A 24311-nucleotide genomic window follows, 5' to 3' on the forward strand; every position below is an offset into this window, starting at 1 on the left:
GATTTTATTTTGTGGCTGGTTTGCTCAATAAGTCTGATGAAATGTCTAAGTGGGCTCTAAAAGAGCATCAGTACTGAAGTGAATATGGTCTCTATCGCAAAAATTATATTTAATGTAGAAAAAAGCATGGCTAATACAAATAAAATTTATAAATACAAAATCATAATTATAAAAAATTTAAATCTATTGACCTTAATAAAAGCAAAACCAAAATGTTTACTAAATATTGCCATAAAAGTCTTTTCTGCTGCTACCCACCTATATCCCAGCATTAAAAGGGAGGGAGGAGCCCAATCTGTATCTGAACAGAGATGATATGACAGTGAGGGTGAGGATGAGGTTGAGGTTGTAGCTCTGGAATCTGGGGACTGAGGCAGTTGATAAGTGGAGATGTTGGTCTTGCAGACCTCTTCTTTTACTCATTACCCAGCAAAGCTATGTTGAAGAAATTCCAAGTAGCAGTTCAAGGGAAGATTAAACTCAGACAGAATATAGTTCTCCACTGGTAAAGTTGGGTGTTATGTTCTAAAAAAGTTAAAGTACAAATAAATATTATATTTTACCAATTTGCTACTGTCTCCTTCCTCCACCAGGTTTAAGTAAAGGGAGCAGGTTACTTTCTTTGCTTTGGAGGCAAAGAAATTGTGGGGTGTGGGGAGAACTGCTTCAGATGACAAAAGTATGGTGTTAAATAAGCCAGATACATTTTAAGGATTTTAGTTTTCTTGAGTTGGAGGTATTCATCTCCTCCCCTCTTCCAAACACACAAGAAAACAAACAAAAAAAATGAAGAGAAAGAAAAAAATCATGTGGTAATATCAACATTAAAAGATTTGTCTAGGGACTTCCCTGGTGGCACAATGGTTAAGAATCCGCCTGCCCATGCAGGAGACACGGGTTCGAGCCCTGGTCCAGGAAGATACCACATGCTGCAGAGCAACTAAGCCTGTGCGCCACAACTACTGAGCCTGTGCTCTAGATCCCATGAGCCACAACTAGTGAGCCCGTGTGCTACAACTACTGAAGCCTGATCGCCTAGAGCCCATGCTCCACAGCAAAAGAAGCCACTGCAATGAGAAGCCTATGCACCACAACGAACAGTAGCCCCTGCTCGCTGCAACTAGAGAAAACCCATGCGCAGCAATGCAGACCCAATGCAGCCAAAAATAAATAAAAATTTATTTTAAAATAAATAAATAAAATAAGTTTTGTCTAAATAAAGTTAAGAAGAGAAATAAAAGATACATAAGATAAATAAAAGATTAAATAAGAAAGAAAATAAAGATTACGTAGATTGTATGTAAGGTGAAGGAAGGTATTGCTCTTTTCACCTCTGTGGTCCTTCCAACAGCGTCAATTTTTTTAAAAAGAGAGACTAAATGAAAAAGAAAAAGATAATGCATTGCAATGGCATGTCCTAGAATAAGGCTTTACAGTGAGGGGGGCACATCAGAACACGCCAGAGAGACAGATTCTGTCACAGAGGAACTACAACAGGTCGGGGTGGGGGCAGAGAAGGATATAGGTCTTCCCTAGAAGACAGCTCATGAAAACTAAAAAGAATGTCACATACATAACCCACAGATTTATAATCCATATTTGTTTATAAGTAGTTTTTATTTTCCCTTTTCCGAAAAAAAAAAAAACAAAAACCCAAACTTAAAAACTTAAGTCCGTGTAGGAAATCAAAGGAGACTTTCTATGAGATTTGAATATGGAAGACCACAAATGTTTTATGCAGAGGGCTTCACATTGACCTTCAGACAAAGCATCAAATCCCTAGATGGAAATGAGCTGAGCTTGACTTAGAGCAGACATGTTTGAAGTGCCCCCTGCTGACTTCCTGGTGATACTGTAACGTTTCAAAAAAGCCATTTTAAGAGGTTTGACTTGGAATTGACTTAACTTTAAGCTCTTGTATTGTTATTTGGGGTTTTCTTGTTTCTTTTGTTAAATTATATGTAAGGTGCAGGAAGCTATTGCTCTTTTCACCTCTGTGGTACTTCCCACAGCGTCAAACTGTGCAGGGAAGTTAGGAAGCTCTTAGTCAATAGTTGTTGGGTGAATTAATAACACTGAGTAAAAGATTATCTAGTGCTAAATAGGGGAGAAAGCAGGATATTTTTTTATTTCAAATTTCCACTTGATTTAGTAATTAGGAAACTTGACACACGTGCACACACACACACGCACACCCACACACATCCTCCTTGCTATAATCTAGTTAGGCCAAATCTATCTGGGTTAGAGAAATGGAGGATAACTTCATTTGACTGGAACTTTTTGCTGGCCTCATATATTTCTCTTCTTCCTTTTAATTAGCTCTTTAGTTAAAAATGTAATATACTCTTGATCAAAATACAACCACAAAAGACAAAATTTCAAGCACTTCGAAAGTGTGTGCAGTCAAACAAAAGTCTTTCTCTGACCTCAAATTTCCAAGCCTCTACTCTCTCTCCAGGAGCAACTAGTTTCCTTTTATGTGTATCTTTCTAGAAAAGTCTATGTATTTGCCTGCATAAATGTGTCTGTAAATGCGTGTACATGTGTGTGTATATTCATCCACACATGCAAAACTTGCTTTTTTGCAGTAATGTCAACACACTGTAAGCACTTTTCTACAATTTATTCTTTCACCTAATGATGTGACTTAGAGATGAAGGCCCCCCCTTTTTTTCTTTCTTTTTATGGCCATGTAAGTTGTACCATCATTTATTAAACCAGACATCTATTAATAGTTATTTGGGTCTTTTGGTAATATAAACCAGGTTGTAATGAACAAAGACAAATTCTTTGAAAATATTGAGTCAAAAAGTATGGCTATTTATTATCTTAATAAGTAAAGATATTTGTTCTCTAATGAAATTGCACAAATTTACATTCCTACCTACAGTGTAGGAGAGTTGGGTGATTGTGGATATTCTGGTCATTGCTGTGTATTATTGAACTATTTAATCTCTAGCAACCACAAAGTGGAAAATGGTGTCTTGTTTTAATTGTCATTTAAAATAATAATCGGGAATTCCCTGGCAGTCCAGTGATTAAGATTGCACTTCCACTGCAAGGGGCATGGGTTCCATCCCAGATCCCACAAGCCATGCTGCACGCCCCAAAATAAAAAATAATAATATCAGCTAACTCTCATATAGCACTTGCTGTGTGTAATAGTTAATATTGTATATTACAAACATAATATATTACAGTAGCTTTATTAATATATGTCACATATCATACAATACATCCATTTAAGCTGTACAATTACATTGTGTTTTAGTATGTTCAGAGTTGTGTACACATAATCAATTTTAGAACATTTTAATCGTACTCAAAGAAGCTATGTACCCATTAGCTGTCACTCCCCTCCCCACCCTCACCCAGAGCCAGCCCTAGATTACTTTCTGTCTCCATAGATTTACCTATTCTACACATCTCATGTATATGGAATCATATAATATGTGGTTTTTGTGACCAGCTTTCCTCACTTAACATAATGTTTTCAAGGTTTAGCTATGTTGAAGCATGAGTCAATATTTCATTCCTTTTTATTGCCAAATAATATTCCATTGTATGAATGTAACCCAGTTTATTTATCCATATATCAGTTGATGTATATTTGGGCTGTTCTCACTTTTTGCTTCTATGAATATTTGTGTACAAGTTTTTGTGTGAACAATATGTTTTTAATTCTCTTAGACATACCTGGAGGTGTAGGATTGCTGGGCCATATGGTAACTAACTCTGTGTTTAAGTCTCTGAGGAACTGCCAGACTATTAAGTACCTCTTTCTTCATAGAGTTTCCAGATTTCTCTCTGAGGGTTTGTTGCCACTTCCTTGTGTTGCAAAATAGTGTTCATTTCTTGATTATTACATATTATATATATTTATATATATATAAAATAGGATATTATTTACTGTCTGTCTATTGCATGAGATTGTGGTCTTGCATAGTTGGGGATGAAATCTTATTCATACCCTCCATCTCCTTATTACCAAGGGTAGAACTGGGTACCAGAGTAGGTACTCAAACATTCATGTGAACAAATGATTGAATAGAGAAGAAAGGAAAAGTTTAAAAGGTGAAAATTGGCATATACTGCAATGTGTTTACATTTATCTCAAAACTTATTTTCTATTTTCCTTGGCAAAATAGTTAAATAAAAGAGCCAGAATTAAAAGGATCAATTGAAACCTTAAGTCTTAAAGAAGTTTATGTATGAATTGAATATGGTGGTGTGGGATATTCACAAATGAAGTAAAGGTAAATGCAGGAAATCAGAACCAAATCAAGAGGATACAGATCTCAGCTTGCACTGTCATAAACATTTGTGATTATATGGTCATGCTTTCTTACTATTATTATATGACTTAGATATGTCATAGAAACTTATATAATTTTATAGAGACGATTTTTTTCTCCTACTTGAATGGATATTTTAGTGTAAAACTAATGGCCGTTTTCATGAATATTTTGTCATCAATGATAAAGTTAGAGTACTATTTTATCAAAAAAATTTGTATATTGTCCAATACCTTTCATTCAAGATATTTAAATAGGCTAATAATAGTATAAAGTGTCACATATGAACAGTCTTCACACTTGTAAAGGCTAAGGCATTATACTCAGAATTGAGAATTTGCCTGGATCTAGCCTGATTCTCAAAGAACCACCTGGGAAAACCAGCACATAAACTGATCTTCAGGACTATTTCTAAAAACTCTGCTCTCTGACTTCACACATCAATTACTATATTTCCTATCACTACACAGAAATTTGATTGAGCCTTGTGTAAATTTCTACACAGCCATCTCAAGCCTACTGCACATACCCTACCCTAGATGCATTCTTTTCAGGCTATAGAAAGTCAACTCAGTTGACTTATTACCTAATAGTAATGTAATAAATCTGCCAAGACCTTGAGTCTACATTATTAACAGCTTTCTCTAGAGGTCTTGAAACCAATGTCTGCTTGACTGGCCAGGAAAAAACAAGCAATCTCATCAGTTCAGTCTTGCCTGAATAAGGAAGGCTTTTCCACCTCAAACTTCATCTCTGGCAGCTTCTCCAAGGAAAGTAAAACTCATTAGAATTTGATCCTAATCAAGATTAAAAGACAGAATAGGTGGCAAGATCCACACTGAAAGGGGAGGCGACCACAAAAGTTGGAGTTCTGGGCCTATTCCTGGTTGTTAGGACCCTGGCCCCAGGGATCACATTGACATCAGCAGTTTCAGATATGTTGAGATGGAATACTCTGTTCACTTAAGCACTATAGATCCTTATCTGTAAAGTGCTAAAGCTGGCTTATATCAGCTCACTAAAGCTGATTATCTTTAGGAATCTTGCAGGTAGATTGATAACATTTGTAGCTTGAAATAAGCCACTGAGGGAGTATTTACAGCATGAAAATTGGCAAACAGTACAAACTAAGGCTTTTCCCTCAAGAGAGCTGGCTGTTACATATTTACCAGTATACCATTTATCCCTACCCTATAACAAACTACATATAAATCAGTGGTTCTCACCCAGGATTGATTTTTGCCCACAGGTGACATTTGGCAATGTCTGGAGACATTTTTGATTGTCATAAGTGGGAGGAGGGGAGAGTTGCTACTGTCATCTAGTGGGTAGAAGCTGGCGATGCTGCTAAACATCTTAATAGAACCCTACATAACAGAGAATTATCCAGCCCCAAATGTCAATAATTTTGAGGTTGAGAAACCTTGTTGTAAACCTTGAGGAAGTAAAGCTTCCTGATAGCCAATATTCATTAAGACTAAAATGGATTTCTAGTAGCAGAACTGACCAGAATATCCCTATAAGTACTCTCTTTCCCCATTAAAATGCTCACATGATCACCTTACAACCATTGCTAACGCTCATGTATTAAAAATTAGTGTTACAGGCACTTGACACCTGAACTGTTGTTGCCTGTATCTACTCATATTGGAGTACTACCCACCTTCCAATGATTGCTCTTTCTACCTATTCCAGTGACATTCTGCTACATTCAACCAACCCCTACCCACCTATCCAACTACCTTCTTTTAAAAAAACTGCTTTATTGAGATATTATTCACATGTCATACAATTCGCCCATTTAAAGTGTACAATCGGCTTTTAGTATACTCATAGGGTTCTGCAACCATCACCACAATCAGTTTTAGAACATTTTCATTACCTCACAGACAAACCCTAAACCTATAACCAGTCGACCCCAATTTCCCCTAAGCTCCCCAGCCCTAGGCAGCCACTAATTTACTTTCTGTTTGTATAGATTTGCTGTTCTGAATATTTCATATAAATAGAATTATATAATATGTGGTCTTTTGTAATCATGTTGAATCATATGTCAGTATTTCATTCCTTTTAATGACAAATAATATCCCATTGTGTGGATGTGCCACATTTTATTTATCTATTTATCAGTCGATGGACAATTGGGTTGTTCTCACTTTTGGGCTATTTTGGATAATTCTGCTATGAACATTCGTGGATACAGATTTTTGTGTGGATATATGTTTTTACCTAGGAGTAGAATAACTGAGTCCTATGGTCACCCTATGTCTAATCATTTGAGGAACTGCTGGGCTGTTTTCCAAGCTAGCTGCACAATTTTGTATTCCTATCAATAATGTATGAGGATTCCAATTTCTCCACATACTCACAAACACTTTTTATTATCTCTCTTTCTGATTATAGGCATCCTATTTGGTGCAAAGTGATATCCCATTGTACTTTTGATTTACGTTCACCTAATAGCTGATGATATTGAGCATCTTTTTTTGTGTGTGTATGGGCCATTTGTATATCTTCTTTGGAGAAATGTGTATTCAGATCTAGTGTCCATTTTTTAGTTGGGTTATTTGTCTTTTATTATTGAGTTGTAAAAGTTTTTTCTGTATTCTTTTACACATTTTTTCCCCAGTTCTATGGATTGTCTCCTCACATTCTTGATTGTGTTCTTTGATGCATAAAGCTTTTTTTTTTGCATTTCGTTGAAGTCCAATTTATGTATATTTTCTTTTATAATGTGTGCCTTTAGTAGCATATCTAAGACACCATTGCCTACTTCAAGGTCATGAAGTTCTACCCCTGTATCCTTTTAAGAGTTTTATAGTTTGTGTTTACATTTTTTTTTAAAATTTTTTTCTTAACATTCTTTTTTTTTTTTTTTTTTTTCATTTTGGCTGTGCAGCATGACATGCAGGATCTTAGTTCCTCGACGAGAGATCAAAACCACGTCCCCTCAGTGGAAGCGCAGAGTCTTAACCACTGGACCACCAGGGAAGTCCCAGAGCTTACATTTAGATCTGTAATCCATTTTGAATTTACTTTTAAGTATGCTGTGATACACAGGGGTCCAAGTTTATTCTTCTGCCCATGGATATCCAGTGTCCCAGCACCATTTGTTGAAAAGACTGGACTTTCCCCAACCTTGTCAAAAATCAATTGACCTTAAGTGTGAAGATTTATTTCTGGATTATTGATTCTATTCCACCAATTATATCTCTATCCTTGTGCCCGTACCACATTGTCTTGATTACCATAATTTTGTAGTAAGTTTGAGATCAGGAAATGTGGGTTCTCTTTGTTCTTTTAACATTAGTTAAAGGAACATTCCAGTTCTTTTAACATTGGATTGGTTATTCTGGATCCATTGAATCTCCATATGTTATTGATTTCTAATTTCATTCCATTGTGGTCAGAGTACATATTTTGTATACTTTAAATCCTTTTAAATTTAGTGAGGCTTGTTTTATGGTCCAGCATATGGTCTACCTTGTAGTATCGTCCATGTGCACTTAAGAAGAATGAATATTCTTATAATCATTGGGTGAAATGTTCAGTAGATGTCTGTATCATATATATTTTAAATTTTCTACATATTATGTTATTTGACATCTGAAAAAACCTTTCTGGCTGGGAAGAGACTGCCCTTCCTTGGGCTAGCCAATTCTTAGAAACAGCAATGGACACCACTGGGAGCATGCCTTTGATAATGCAGACCAACCAATCCAAATTCATACCTCCTTGATCTGGCCTGTCCACCCCAGGAGGCAATATTCCTTGATTGCTATAGATTTTTTATCTTTTTCCAGGGCCCCTGTAAGTTTATTTTAGCAAAGTTTTAATTATATATTGATGACTCCATGGGGGAGCAAAGACTTAGAGCTTCCTAGTCTGCCATTTTGCTGATGTCACTCCTCACCAATGAGTTTTGACCACCATAATCAAGACATAGAATATTTCCATCACACTAGAAAGTTTCCTCATTCCTCCTTCCCAGACCAGGGAATAAATGTTCACGTTTATATCACTATAGCTTAATTTTGCCTGTTGTAGAATTTTATATAAAGGAAATCAAACAGTATGCATTCTTTCATACCTCTTTCAATCAACCTAATATTTTTGAGATTTATGCATGTTGTTTTGCATATTAGTAATGTATTCCTTGTTATTGCTGAGTAATATTTCATTGTATAAATATGAGTCAGTTTGTTTATCTAATCACCTGTTGATAGACATTTGGATTGTTTCCAGTTTTTTGTTATTACACATAAAGTTTTTATGAATGTTCTTGTATAAGTAAGTCATTTTGTGTATGTATATTTTAATTTCTCTTGGGTAAATGCCTAGAAGTAGAAGAGCTAGATCATAGGGAAGTTGTATGTTTATAAGAAAGTGCCAAACTGGTTTTGAATATGGTTGTACCATTTTGCACTCCCAGCAGGTAGTTATGAGAATTCCAGTTCTTCTATATCCTCATCTACACTTGATATTGTCAGTCTTTTCAGTTTTAGATGGTCAAGTGTCCATGGTGATACCACATAATTGTAGTATTTTGTACTTTTTGGTGATTTATGATTTTTTTTAAAACATCTTTATTGGAATATAATTGCTTTACAATGGTGTCTTAGTTTCTGCTATATAACAAGGTGAATCAGCTGTACATATACATATATCCCCATATCTCCTCCCTCTTGCATCTCCCTCCCACCCTCCCTATCCCACCTCTCTAGGTGGACACAAAGCACCGAGCTGATCTCCCTGTGCTATGCAGCTGCTTCCCACTAGCTATCTATTTTACCTTTGGTAGTGTATATATGTCCATGCCACTCTCTCACTTCGTCCCAACTTACCCTTCCCCCTCCCCGTGTCCTCAAGTCCATTCTCTACGTTTGTGTCTTTATTCCTGTCCTGCCCCTAGGTTCTTCAGAGCCTTTTTTTTTTTTTTTAGATTCCATATATATGTGTTAGCATATGGTATTTGTTTTTCTCTTTCTGACTTACTTCACTCTGTATGACAGACTCCAGGTCCATCCGCCTCACTACAAGTAACTCAATTTTGTTTCGTTTTATGGTTGAGTAATAGTCTATTGTATATATGTGCCACATCTTCTTTATCCTTTCAACTGTCGATGGGCACTTAGATTGCTTCCATGTCCTGGCTATTGTAAATAGAGCTGCAATGAACATTGTGGTACATGACTCTTTTTGAATTACGGTTTTCTCAGGGCATATGCCCAGTAGCAGGATTGCTGGGTCGTATGGTAGTTCCATTTTTAGTTTTTTAAGGAACCTCCATACTGTTCTGCATAGTGGCTGTATCAATTTACATTTCCACCAACAGTGCAAGAGGGTTTCCTTTTCTCCACACCCTCTCCAGCATTTATTGTTTGTAGATTTTTTGATGATGGCCATTCTGACCGGTGTGAGGTTATACTTCATTGTAGTTTTGATTTGCATTTCTCTAATGATTAGTGATGTTGAGCATCCTTTCATGTGTTTGTTGGTCACATGTATATCTTCTTTGGAGAAATGTCTATTTAGGTCTACTGCCCATTTTTGGATTGGATTGTGTGTTTTTTTTATATTGAGCTGCATGAGCTGCTTGTATATTTTGGAGATTAATCCTTTGTCAGTTGCTTCATTTGCAAATATTTTCTCCTATTCTGAGGGTTGTCTTTTGGTCCTGTTTATGGTTTCCTTTGTTGTGCAAAATCTTTGAAGTTTCATTAGGTCCCATTTAATTATTTTTGTTTTTATTTCCATTTCTCTAGGAGATGGGTCCAAAAGGATCTTGTTGTGATTTATGTCATAGAGTGTTCTGCCTATATTTTCCTCTAAGAGTTTTATAGTGTCTGGCCTTACATTTAGGTGTTTAATCCATTTTGAGTTTATTTTTGTGTATGGTGTTAGGGAGTGTTCTAATTTCATTCTTTTCCATGTAGCTGTCCAGTTTTCCCAGCACAACTTATTGAAGAGGCTGTCTTTTCTCCATTGTATATTCTTGCCTCCTTTATCAAAGATAAGGTGACCATATGTGCATGGATTTATCTCTGGGCTTTCTATCCTGTTCCATTAATCTATATTTCTGTTTTTGTACCAGTACCATACTGTCTTGATTACTGTAGCTTTGTAGTGTAGTCTGAAGTCAGGGAGGCTGATTCCTCCAGCTCCGTTTTTCTTTCTCAAGATTGCTTTGGCTATTAGGGGTCTTTTGTGTTTCCATACAAATTGTGAAAGTTTTTGTTCTAGTTCTGTGAAAAATGCCTTTGGTAGTTTGATAGGGATTGTATTGAACCTGTAGATTACTTTGGGTAGTATAGTCATTTTCACAATGTTGATTCTTCCAATTCAAGAACATGGTATATCTCTCCATCTGTTTGTATCATCTTTAATTTCTTTCATCAGTGTCTTATAGTTTTCTGCAGACAGGTCTTTTGTCTCCTTAGGTAGGTTTATTCCTAGGTATTTTATTCTTTTTGTTGCAATGGTAAATGGGAGTGTTTCCTTAATTTCTCTTTCAGATTTTTCATCATTAGTGTATAGGAATGCAAGAGATTTCTGTGCATTAATTTTGTATCCTGCAAATTTACCAAATTCATTCATTAGCTCTAGTAGTTTTCTGGTAGCATCTTTAGGATTCTCTGGTGATTTATGATTTTGAACATGTTTTTCACATGCTTATTGATGATAGGTATATCTTTTGCTCACGTATTTTGCCTATTTTAAAATCATATTGTTGATATTATTATTGACTTCTGGGTATGTATTTTCAGATATACTTACTACAAATATTTCTTCTCATTTTGTGATGTGCCTTTTTATTTTCATAACGGTCTTTTTTGAAGAGCAGATGTTTTCATTTCAATGAAGTTCAATTTATTTTTTTTTTTCTTTGTAATTCTTTCTTGAGGAACTCTTTTGCCAGTTGGAAGTTTACCATGATATTCTACTATGTATTCTCCTAGAAGTTTTATAGTTTTTGCTTTTTTATTAAGGTTTATGATCTCTAAATTTTATGAGGTAAGGGTCAAGTTTTAGTGTTCCCATATGCATATTACATTGTTTAGCATCATGTATCCTGTCATTATTTAATTACCCTGGCATCTTTGTTGCAAATCAACTGACCATATATGTCTGGATTCTCCATATATTTCTTAAATGTATTTATCTAGAAAAGCCAGGACTACATTGTCTTTACTGTAACTTTACAGTAAGCCTTGAAATCATGACATTTAAGATTTGGGTTTTTTTGTTTGTTTTTTTGTTTTGTTTGTTTTTAGGTAATGCTTTTGACTTTTCCTGCTGAGTCTACCTCAAACCATATTTCAAGAGCAATTGACTATAAAGGCATTGATAATAACAAAGAAAAAGATAAAGCTAACTTTTTTTAATTGAAAAAGATGTCCATTATTTTAGGAGCTGGTCAAGTTCTTGGAAGACTTGCAAATATGCACTCAGGGGCAGCCATGACTCCTTCAACTTGTGTCTCTTCTTTGTTCTTCCTGGCTCTTTATCAATCTTTTACTTACCCCCAGTTTGCGATTATCTCCAGTTAAGAAACCATGCATTTCTATATGTTACATTCCCCATTCCCAACTCTGAACTTAGAAATGACCCAAAGGGACTTCACTGGCAGTCCAGTGGTTAAGATTCTGAGCTTCCACTGCAAGGGACATGGGTTCAATCCCTGGTCAGGGAACTGAGATCTTGCATGCCCCACGGCATGGACAAAAAAACCCAGAAATAACCCAAAAGTTTTTCTTGATCCTCTGCATATAGCCAGCGAGAAAATGTGACTCTTTAGAGATTGGAATATACACAGTACAATGAGAGAACAGTGCCAGAAAATTTAATTATATGTGCAAGTCTATGGGTGTGTCTGCATGGATCACCACACTAGCTGTGTAGTCTGTAAATGGCATCTGTGAGCATATTCTTGAAATGTTTTTCAAACATCCTCTAAATTCCAGTAAAAGAAACTTAATGAACTCCAAACACTAATTTTACATATTTTTAAAAATTCTGCTTCATTGTTTTATTTCGTTGAATTTTGGTGTTAAAAGGACCTTAAAAGACCAATATTCTCTTCCACTTTATGAATGAGGAAACCAAGCCACCAAGCAGTAGCCACAGAACTTATTCATGTCAGAGCTAAGACTCAAAGCCTCAATGCTTTGCTAATTATTTTTTAATAACAGCAAAAAGCCTTTTTTACTCTTCTTACAAGACATGATATGTTTAATTTAAAAAATAAATGTATTTCTGAATTTTCTATTTCCAAGCCCCATTTTTTCCAGATATCTTTTTTCTTCAACATTTTTCTCTATCTCCTAACATACTTAGTATTTTCAGCCTTTTAATTCTTCTGATTTCCCCCCCTGCATTTAAGCTTTTAATCTGTATTCCCTCTGTTCCTCTCTCTCTGTCTCATCAATTTCTATAACCCAGTTTTGTCTTTTTTCCTTCTTCAACACTTTCTTATGTCTCATTCCTATTTTCTCCTTATTTTGTTTATTTTATTTTTTTCTCCTTATTTTAAAACTTATCTCCATAACCTCTATGTTTCCCCTAGAATCCCCTTTTACCTTGTCTCTATCTGTATTTTTCCTTCTTCAATTCTGTTTCTGTCAGACCATTTTTAACCACATTCCCCCCCACTTTTCGTTTTACTTTTTGGTTTTTAAAAGATTTTTTTAAACTGAGATATAATTGACATATGCCATTATTTTACTTTCAGGTGTACAGTATAAGGATTCAATATTTGTATGTATTGTGAAATGATCACCACAATAATTCTAGTTAACATCCATCACTACATATAAATTTTTTCTTGTGATAAGAACTTTTAAGATTTACTCTCTTAGCAATGTTCAAATATTATAAACTATTATTTACTATAATCATCATGCTGTACATTATATCCCCATGATTATTTATTTTATAACTAGAAGCTTTTGCCTTTTGTTCCCTGATAAACTGAGTTTTAAAAAAAATTTTTTTATTAAAGTATAGTTGATTTACAATATTGTGTTAATTTGATGTGTACAGCCAAGTGATTCAGTTATATGTATATGTTTTTCAGATTCTTTTTCATTATAGATTAGTACAAGATACTGAATAGAGTTCCCTGTGCTATACAGAAAATCCTGTTGTTTGTCTATTTTGTATATCGTGGTGTGTATCGTGGTGTGTATCTATTAATTCCATACTCAATTTATCCCTCTCCCAGTTTCCACTTTGGTAACGATAAGTTTGTTTTCTACGTCTATGAGTCTATTTTTGTTTTGTAAATAAGTACCTTTATATCACCTTTTTAGATTCCACATATAAGTGATATCATATGATATTTGTCTTTCTCTGTATGACTTACCTCACTTAGTATGATATTCTCTAGGTCCATCTATGTTGCTGCAAATAACAATATTTCATTATTTTTTTCATGGCTGAGTAATATTCCATTGTATATTTATATACCACATCTTTTTTATCTATTCATCCATTGATGGACATTTAGGTTGCTTCCATGGCTTAGCTACTGTAAGTAATGCTGTAATGAACATATGGGTACATATATCTTTTTGAGTTAGTGTTCTGATTTCCACCCAGAAGTGGAATTGCTGGAATGTACAGTAGTTCTATTTTTAATTTGTTCATACTGCTTTCCATAATAGTTATACTAATTAACACTCTCACAACAGTGTACAAGCTTTCTTTTACTCCACATTCACAAATAACAACACTTGTTATTTCTTGTCTTTTTGATAATAGCCATCCTAACAGGTGTGAGTTGGTTTCTCATTGTGGTTTTGATTTCCATTTCCTGAATGATTAGTGATGTTGAGCACCTTTTCATGTACCTGTTGGCTATCAGTATGTCTTCTTTGGAAAAAATGTTTATTCATATCCTCTGCCCATTTTTAAAATCAGATTGTTTTTGCTATTGATTTGAATGAGTTCTTTATATATTTGGATATTAACCCCTTATCAGATATATAATTTGCAAATATTTTCTCCCATTTGGTAGGCTGCCCTTTTATTTTGTTGATGATTTCTTTGCTGTGCAGAAGATTTTTAGTTTGATGTAGTCTTACTTATCTATTTTTGCTTTTGTTGCCTTTTGTTTTTCTTTTATGAAATTGTTTTTGTTACTATATGTCCTTTGCTTTTCCTTATAAATTCTTGAATTACCTTGTCAATTTCTACAAAAGAACATATTGGGATTTTTACTTGTATGATATTGAATATATTCATTAGCTTGGGAAAACTTACATCTTAATAATATCAAATCTTTGAATCCATGAACATGATATATCTGTATTCATTTAGTTTTATTTTTTTAAATTTCTGTCTGTGTAATAAATGTGGCAATTTTAAACATTTAAACATATATTTTTAGGAATTTTATGTTCTGAAGCTATTGTAAATGGTATTTAAAATGTTCATTTTCCAATTGTTTCTCACGATGTAGAAGCTAATAAATTTATTTATTTACTTTTGTGTATTACTCTGGTATCTTGTAATCTTGCTAAATTTTTTGGAGATTGCCTATGGTTTTCCATGTAAAGGTAACTGTACTTTTTGCTTTTAAATTTGCATACATTTTATTTCTATTGATTTTCTTATCTCATTGGCTAGGCTGTCTAGTAAAATGTGGAATATAAATGTTCAATACAGAACTAACATCTTTGATTTCCAGTCTTTGGAGAAAAGCGTTCAATATTTCACCATTAAGTATAATTTTAGCTGTGATTTTTCACAGATGCCTTTATCACATTGATAAACTTCCTTTCTATTCCTAGTATGTTAATATTTTATAAACTAGGTGTTAAATTTTGTCAAATGCTTTTTCTACCTTACTGAAATAATTTAAAAACTGTTATCCTTTGTTCTTTTAATGTAAGCAATTACATTGATTTTCAAATGTTGAAGCAACCTTGCTTTGTGGGAATGAACCTCACTTAATAATAATGTAATTTTTTTTATGTTGTTGCATTTGGGCTATAATATTTTTAAAAGTGTTTTTTGCAGTTATATTTATGACCAGTGTTGTTCTGTAATTTTATTTCCTTGTAAAGTTCTTTTCAGATTTTGCTATCAGGGTACTCTTTTCTTATATCGATAGAATGAATTGTGAAGTGTTCCATTTTCTGTTTTTTGTTTGTTTGTTTTGGCTGCGCCATGTGGCATGTGGGATCTTAGTTTCCCGACCAGGGATGGAACCACACCCCCTGCAGTGGAAGTGGAGAGTCTTAACCACTGGGCCGCCAAGGAAGTCCCAGAGTGTTCCATTTTCTATATTCTAAGAGAATTTGTATAAGATTAGTATAATTTCTCTCCTAAATAGGAATTAACTTTCTTTAGTAGACATGAAGCTATTAAGATTTTCTATTTTATCTTGTGTTCATTTTGGTAAGTGTGATTGTCCAGTTTTCTCAACACCATTTGTCAAAGCAAATTTCATTTGTTTTCTGATTATTGTTTTAATAAATCTTTATATTATTCTAGAAACAAACTTTACAGATATGTGTTAGCAAATGTTTTCTTCCAGTATATGATTTTTCATTTACTTAACCATGTCTTTCTAAGAGTACAAGTTTTTTTTGTTTGGTTTGTTTTTTTTTTTTTTTGGCTGCATTTTGTCTTTGTTGCTAAGCACGGGCTTTCTCTAGTTGTGGCAAAAGGGGGCTACTCTTCGTTGCTATGTGTGGACTTCTCATTGCAGTGTCTTCTCTTGTTGCAGAGCATGGGCTCTAGGCACATGAGCTTCAGTAGTTGTGGCTCGTGGGCTCTAGAGCACAGGCTCGGTAGTCGTGGCACATGGACCTAGTTTCTCTGCGGCATGTGGGATCTTCCCAGACCATGGATCAAACCCGTGTCCCCTGCATTGGCAGGCAGACTCTTAACCACTGCGCCACCATGGAAGTCCCAGAGTACAAGTTTTTAAATTTAGTAAAGCCCATTTCCGTTTTTTTTTAAGTTTTATTGATCATTCTTTTCAGTGCTCTTTATTAGTTTTCATAGGTCTGAATTTTCATCTGTTAATATTTCTCTTTAATCTGAATAACTGCTTTTTGCAATGTTTTGCAGTGTATGTCTGCTGGCAACAAATTGTCTCTGTTCTTGTTTATCTTAAAAGGTCTTTATTTTGCCTTTATTTTAAAGGATATTTTTGTTGGATTCTAAGTTGATGATTTTCTTCCAAAATTTTCAAGATATTATTCCTCTTCCCCTCTCCTCATCTCCACTCTTTCTGATGAGAAACAAGCTGTCATTATTACACTGTTCTTGTGCATGTAGCATATCTTTTTTCTTTATCTTTAGTTTTCAGCAGTTTGAATATGATGTTCCAAGGTACAATTTCTTTGTTAGTATTTATTCTTCTTGGGGTTTGTTGGAATTTCTACATATGTGAGTTTCTCTATTAATCAAATTTAGAAAAATTTTGATTAATATTCAAATACTTTTTTCTGTTTGTTTTCACTCATGTTTCCTCTTTGACTCCATTTATACTTACTTTAGACTACTTGATACTATCCCCTGAGATATTTCAAATATTTTATTTATCTTTTTATTTTTTGGCTGCATGGTATGTGAGATCTTAGTTCCCTGACCAGAGGTTGAACCCTCACTCCCTGTGCTGGAAGCATGGAGCCTTAACCACTGGACCACCAAGGAAGTCCTCAAATAGTTTAAATCACTTTTCTCCCTGTGCTTTATTTTGGATGATCTTGACTATTTCATTTTCAAGTTCACTTATCCTTTCTTCTTTATATAAAATCTTTTATTAATCTCATCCAATCAATTTTTTTATATAAGAGACTGAACTTTTCAGATCTAAAATTTTCATTTAGTTCTTTATTACAGTTATCCTGTCTCCCTGATACTCCTTACTCTTTTCTCATATATCCATCTTTCTCTGTAGATTTTTAAACATGTTTTTCATAGTTACTTGAAAGTCTTCATCTGCTTATTCCAACATCTGGATTATCTGTGGGTCTGTTTTTACATAGCTGTTTTATGCCTACCAGCTATCATCTCTGGGTTGTTTGGAATCTTGGTTCATGCATGTGCAATCAGAAGTCAGCAAAGGATTCTGAAAGAGATTTATATATTTTATTGATCACATTTCATAAAAAATTTTCTGTGAAATACATATATTTTTTGAAATTAAATTTTTCTTAACTGCTAGTGAAAATAAAACTCCACAGGATAAAATTTTATTTTGAATTGAGGTATAATTATAATTACAGAGTTAAGCAAATATATTACAAATGTTAATAAACAGTAAAATGTAAAAATAAAATTTCATTGGAAAAGCAGTTTTTAGTGAATGGATTGGTGTTTTCAAATTTAATCTACATATATATGAGTTAGTTATTGCTAGAGTGATTCAGGGTTCACCTTCAATTTTACTTTTATTTTTATTTTATATGTGTAAGCATTGGGGATCCTTTTTCATGTAAATAAATTGGTAGAAATGGAGAAAAATTTGTAATAATAATGTTACTCTGTTCTTAGAATTATTCTGTAGTTACATGCAAACATTATGTACTGGTCTACCATTAAAAATAATTTTTAAGAAACATTTGCTTACAACTGAATTTTGTCCTTCTACATTTTTTTCTTTTTTTAGAAAACAAAGGACTGGAATGATATTTTATGCAGAGTAGAGTCATTTGTCTTCTCAACAACAGATACCAATATTTTGAATTGTCCCATTGTTCAGTGTTCCTCTCCCTCCCTCCCCTGCAAGATTTTATGTCCCAGGGAAAAGTTCTCAATAAATGGTACCTTTTATTAGCAATATCTATTGGTTTCAGATACCCCCCAAGGCACTGACTAAACCCCTAGTGCGACAATTTCTTTTTGTTATCTTCAACATGCTAAATATTAATTCACAGTTTCTATTGGACAATAGACTACAGACTTAGATAACTGTTACCTTCTTCATGTAACATTCCTTCACATTTCTAGCCCTCAATAAACTCTTCAAGCATGACAAACTATTTAATATGATATTACGGTAGACTACATACTATTCTATACCATATCATTTCTGTGTATTAATCATGTGGGCAAAATCAGATTTTACCCTTTCTGAAGACAACAATTCTGATTTATAATTCTATTTACTTCACATCTACCTCACAGATGAACATTTAAATAGATTTTCAATAAAGTGTGGGAGAAAAAATATTTCCTCCACTCTTCTAGGGTCTTCTGGCTGGTCTAAGAACTAAATTGATATGAGACAGAGTAACAGGAAAAAATAAAATTTAATCATGTACATACGAAGTCTCTATAACTATATGAGGCTTGATATAGACAAAGGACTGTTAAAAGTATTCAAACATGTGTTAAAGAATGGTAAGATATACTTTATTCAGAGGGACTGTCATGATAGTGTGAATGAAAAATGTTGCCTGCCATATCAGTAAACAAAGGATGTTGCAACCATCAAGCCACTGCAGCCACCCCTAACAGTGAGCCCTGAGGGAACTAAGGATGGAGACAAAGGGCCTGCCCACTGCCAAGCCCTCAGCCACTACAGCCACCCCCAACAGTGCACCCTGAGGGGACTAAGGAGGGGAAAAAACAGGATACTGGCCGTAGATAGCTAAGCTGTATATCAAAGGAATGATTTCAATGAGCCCAGACTCTTGCATCTTCCTATACATAGATAAGCACTAAATTTCTTAAGATATCTGGTTTTCTTTAATTAACAGTAATCTTTTGATATTCTGACTACCTGGCCTTTGTTGCAAAAACCCCTATATATCCTGGCTCCTCCCTTACTTCTTTGGAGCAGTCCCTCAGAGCTACCTGAGAAGCTGCCCCTGGGCTTAAGGTCCTCAGAAAGTCCACTGAATAAAACATAGTTCTCAACTTTTAGGTTGTGCACTTTTTAAAAAGTTGACAATGGATATAGGGATTACTGTTGTGGAGTTTTGCATTAGGGGACAGAGATTGGGTTCAATTCAGAATATGACAAGGAACAGTGGGAATTTATAGCCAAGAAGCAGAGTGCAGGTCAGTGGATGGAAAATTACTAAAAGGAAACATAAACTGACCTAATGAGATCTTTGCTGAAGGTAGGTCAGGGTAATCAAACATTACCTGAGGATGGTAAGAGTGAAGAACCTAATTATATATTGAGGGTGATCAGATATTGAGGGTGGGGGATCCTGGATGAACTGACTTAGCAGGATTCTTGCTAAAATTGTGCTGTAGAGAACATGCCCAATTGATAGGGACAGAGTAGAATAATCATATAGCTCAGAAATCCCATTAGGGAATTGTAGATAGAGAGGGAGCTTTAGGGGGCTTTGGGAGACCACAGTAAGTTAATAATCACTTAAGAAAGTAGGTTTGCTTAACCACAAAAGCAAGCAGGCTTGCTTAGCAACAAAATCATGCAGCAGAAGCATGAGACATGCCTCAAAACAATCAAACAATAGTGGCATGAGACCCACATCCTGCCCAGTGAGTTCAGTAAGTTAATGACCCCTAGGAAATGCTCTCTGCACACATAAAAAACAATGATTTATGGAAAGGTGAATTTTCAAAGTGAAAGACCCTCATTGTACTGAGACCTGAAATAAGTTTTCCATAGTGCCATGACAGTCCTGGCTTGACTAAGTAAGGACAAGAAAATTCCCCTGTCCAACCTGGAGGAGGAGCTGATGATGGAAGTGTGATGTCTACTCAAGAATGAGGAGGAAGTTGGCCTTTCCCTCTCCCCACTTTTCCTTTGATTTTAAGCCTGTAGCTAAGTTCTCAGGGCATGGCATCTTCTCACCCACCAGCTTGTAAACCTCCCAAGCATCCTATTCTAATAAATCACTTCTTATCTATCACTTTGCCTCTCACTGAATTCTTTCTGCACTGAGACATAAAGGACCAGAGCTCCTCAGAGCCCTCCAAGACGCCACCTAGTGGTTTCACAATGATGCTAAAATAGAGCTCAGAGGAACCTGGCTAGGCTAGAGTTTGGTCAAGGAGACAATATTCATCAGGGCCTTTCTTGTGTGAAATAAAAACCAAGAGAACTTTTGGTGGCTAGGGAGCTAGTGTGACAGACTAAAATCTCAAACTCAAGACCTCTTCTCCAAATGAGACATTTCATAAGAACTGGAGGGGTCAAGGAGGCTGGGGAGCTTGGGAATAAGCAGTATCTTCTGAAGTCTCATGGTGCTTAGGAGACAAAGTCTTACTACAGAAAATCTTTCAACAGAACCCAAGAGGTCCTCACCTTAAGATATTTGCCATATTTTGAATTTTTTGAGCTGAAAGACAAGAAAAATAAGCACAAAACCCCTGATGGGCAAAACTTAAGGAACTGAGGTTGTAAAAGATCTGTCAGATTCTCAATCAAATGTGGAGGGATGCCATGCTCTGGGAGAAGACTGAGGTGGAAAGGCAAGGTGAAATCCTCCATGGTCTACCAGTATTTTGAAGACAATTTCTTGTCTTGTTCCAGTACTAGAAAGAAGGGTCTTGCATTACCCATGTGGCTAATCTCCCCCACATGGCATCTGCTGGATTTTGAAGCTGCCTGGGTAGGATTTTAAAGAATTAAGCTTAAATCTCCAAAGGACAGAACAAGAATCACCTGCACTCTTCTGCAGAGACAGATATCTGCCAGACTCTTAATTAAGAACTTGAAAGAGCAATGTCTAAGGAGCATGCACAAAGTAGTGGACACTGCATCTAACTAAAAATATACCCTACACCAACTCAACTCAATTCTTTATTAGGATCCATTTAACAGAGGAAAGGTAAACCCTCTCAGGGATGCTTAACATTATCTTCAATTTCTATGGCTGTCTTGTAAACATGTCCTGTACATAAAAACAATTTATGAGAATCCCAATGGCCAGCAAAATGTGACCAACAAGGAAGAAATAAAAACATGCAATATAAGTACAGACTCAAAGATGATCCAGATGTTGGTGTTGGCAGATAAGGACTTTAACTTCCTTTATAAATAATGTTAAAGAGAACAGTGGGAAAAGATGGACAAAATAAATGGAAGAAATGGAGAATTTTAACAGAGGACTGTAAACTATAAAAAAAGTCAAATATACATTCTAGAACTTAAAATAAAATGTATGAAATTAAGAATTCATTGGATGGATTTAACAGCAGCTCAGATGAAGCAGATGACAGAATTAGTAAATTTGAAAAAAAAGAACAATAGAAAATATCAAAGCTGAAGCACACAGAGGAAAAAGAATAGGAACAACAGATCAGATTATAAAAGATAAGTTTTTGTATAGCCTGGTGAGCTAAGTATGATTTTTACATTAAAAAATACTTATGGCAAACTCATTATTATTTCTTTCCAGCTTTTTTGAGGTATAATTGACAAATAAAAATTATGTGTATTTAAGATATACAAAATGATGTTTTAATATACGTATACATTATGAAATGCTTACTACAATCAAACTAATTAATATAACCATCCCTTTTAATAGTTACAATTGTGTGTGTGTGTGTGTGTTGAAAACACTTATGATCTATTCTCTGAGAAAACTCTAAGTATACAATGCAGTATTAACTATAGTCACCATGCTGTACATCAGATATCCAGAACTTATTTATCCTGAAACTTTGTCATCTTTAAACAATAGCTCCCCATTATCCCTACCCTCCAGCCCCTGGTAACCATCATTCTACTCTCTGCTTTTATGTGTTCAACTTTTTAAGATTCCATATATAACTGAAGTCATACAGTATTTTTCTTTCTATGTTTAGCTTATTTCACTTAGCATAATATCTTATAAGTTTATTCATGTTGCAACTGGCAGAATCTTCATTTTAAAGGCTGAATACTATTCCATTGTATATATAAACACCACATTTTCTTTATCCATTCATCCATCAATGGAGCACTTAGGTTGTTTCCATATCTTGGCTATTGTGAATAATGATGCAGTAAACATGATAGTGCAGATATCTCTTTGAGATAGAGCCCACTGAAATTATTTCAACCAGCTAGTCCTAATTCTTCTTACCCTACCTTGCCTATTCCTTCCTATGGAAATCACAATAAAAGCTCTTGTCCATATTTTTCCCTCATTTCATTTGCCTCCTGACCAACCCTGATGTTTTCCCATGTGGCCCCTGCATGGCATGGCATGTCTCCTCCTCTTGGGAACTATGAGTAACAAACTGTCTTTTCAATAACAATCATTCCTTTATCTGTTGGCCTCAACATATCTGAATAATAAAATCTACATTTTAAAACACTACAGATTCAAGAAGTTTGAGAATTCTGAAGCAGGTTAATATAAAGAAACTCACATGTAGGCATATCACAGTCCAATTGCTAAAAAATAATGCAAAAAGGAAATCTTAAATGCAGCTAGAGGGGTAAGAAAAAGACACATTATCAGCAAAAAAATCAACCATAGGACTAAAGGCTGAATTTTCAAGAGAAATTATGGAATACAGAAGAAAATTGAAGATATATTTAAAGTGTTGAAAAAGGAAGGAAGAAAGGAAAGAAGGAAGGAAGGAAGAAAGAGAAGAGGAAAGGCAAGCCTACAACCTGGAATGCTGAGCAAAAAAGACTTTGAAAATGAGGATAAACTAAAGATATTTTCAAACAAATAAAAGCTGAGCGAATTTATATTAGTAGACCCGTATTAGCAAGAAATATTAAGGGAACTTCCTTAGGCTGAAGGAAATTGATCCTGGATGGAATTACAGAACTGTAGGAAGAAAGGAAGGGCACAAGAAAAGGTAAATCTATGTGAGCAAATAGAAAAAAAAAATACTGACTGCTTAAAATAATAATATATTTTAGAGATAACATATGATTTAATAGAAGTTTTTAAATGACCAAAAACAGCATTAAAAGTAGCACATTGTTCAAGAAGTTGTAAAAACACTAATTTAAGAGGGTGACAAAAAGTCAAGGATGCATATTGAAATTTATAAGAAAACCACTAAAAGAAAAACATTGAAATATATAGCTAAAAATCTAAATAGAGGAGATAAAATAGAATGGTAAAAAAAAATACTTGGGACTTCCCTGGTGGTCCAGTGGCTAAGAGTCCACGCTCCCAATGCAAGGGGCCCAAGTTCAGTCCCTGGTCAGGGAACTAGATCCCACATGCTGCAACTAAAAAGATGTGGCAACGAAGATCCCATGTGCCACAGCTAAGACCTGAGGCAGTCAAAAAAGTAAATAAATAAATATTTTAAAAATACTCTATTAATGCAAAAGAAGTCAGGGAAGGAGGAATAAAGAAATAAAGAACAGATGAGTCAAATGGAAAATAAATATCAAACTAAAAGACTTAACCCTAAGTATATTATATTAAATCTTAATGGACTAAAAAGTAGGGTTTGGCAAACAATGTCCATTGGCCAAATCTGACCTGCAACCTATTATTGTACTACTCAGTGAGATAGAGTTTTTTTTTATTTGTTTGTTTGTTTTTTACATTTTAAAGGGCTATAAGGAAATGCACCAATAAGAACATGTGATAGAGACTGTATGTGGCCTGAAAAGCCTAAAATATTTATTCTGTGGCCCTTTCAAAATGGACTTGTCAATTTTGAACTGAAACCTCCACTTGTGGTACTTGATATGAAGGAAAAGTACAGTGAATTATAAAAAAGGAGCTTCGAAGAACAAAATTCTTTAAGTTTTAGTTGATTTATTACATTCCATTTAATTATGGTATTTAAAAATTTATCTCTTATCGTCTAATTCTTACTCTGTATCTACTTGAATAATAGATTTCTGGAAGATAACAGCTCTCCTTCATCATTTTTCTAGTTAATTTCTTAGACTCTTCTATTTGTGTTTTACCATAAACATTTTTCTTAGTTGCAATAAATTTAATAGGACTCATTAATGTTCAGTCTTGGTAATAGTTTAAGCAGTCATTTCTTTCAAATAAAGGCTATGACAGTAGTCTTCCCACAATTAGATAGTTTTGTCTTTTCTCTCACTCTTTTTTCCCCATTGAGCTTGTACACAGGATGAGTACAACAAAAGCC

This window comes from Balaenoptera ricei, chromosome 6, assembly GCF_028023285.1.
Source record: "Balaenoptera ricei isolate mBalRic1 chromosome 6, mBalRic1.hap2, whole genome shotgun sequence".
Taxonomy (NCBI): Eukaryota; Metazoa; Chordata; class Mammalia; order Artiodactyla; family Balaenopteridae; genus Balaenoptera; species Balaenoptera ricei.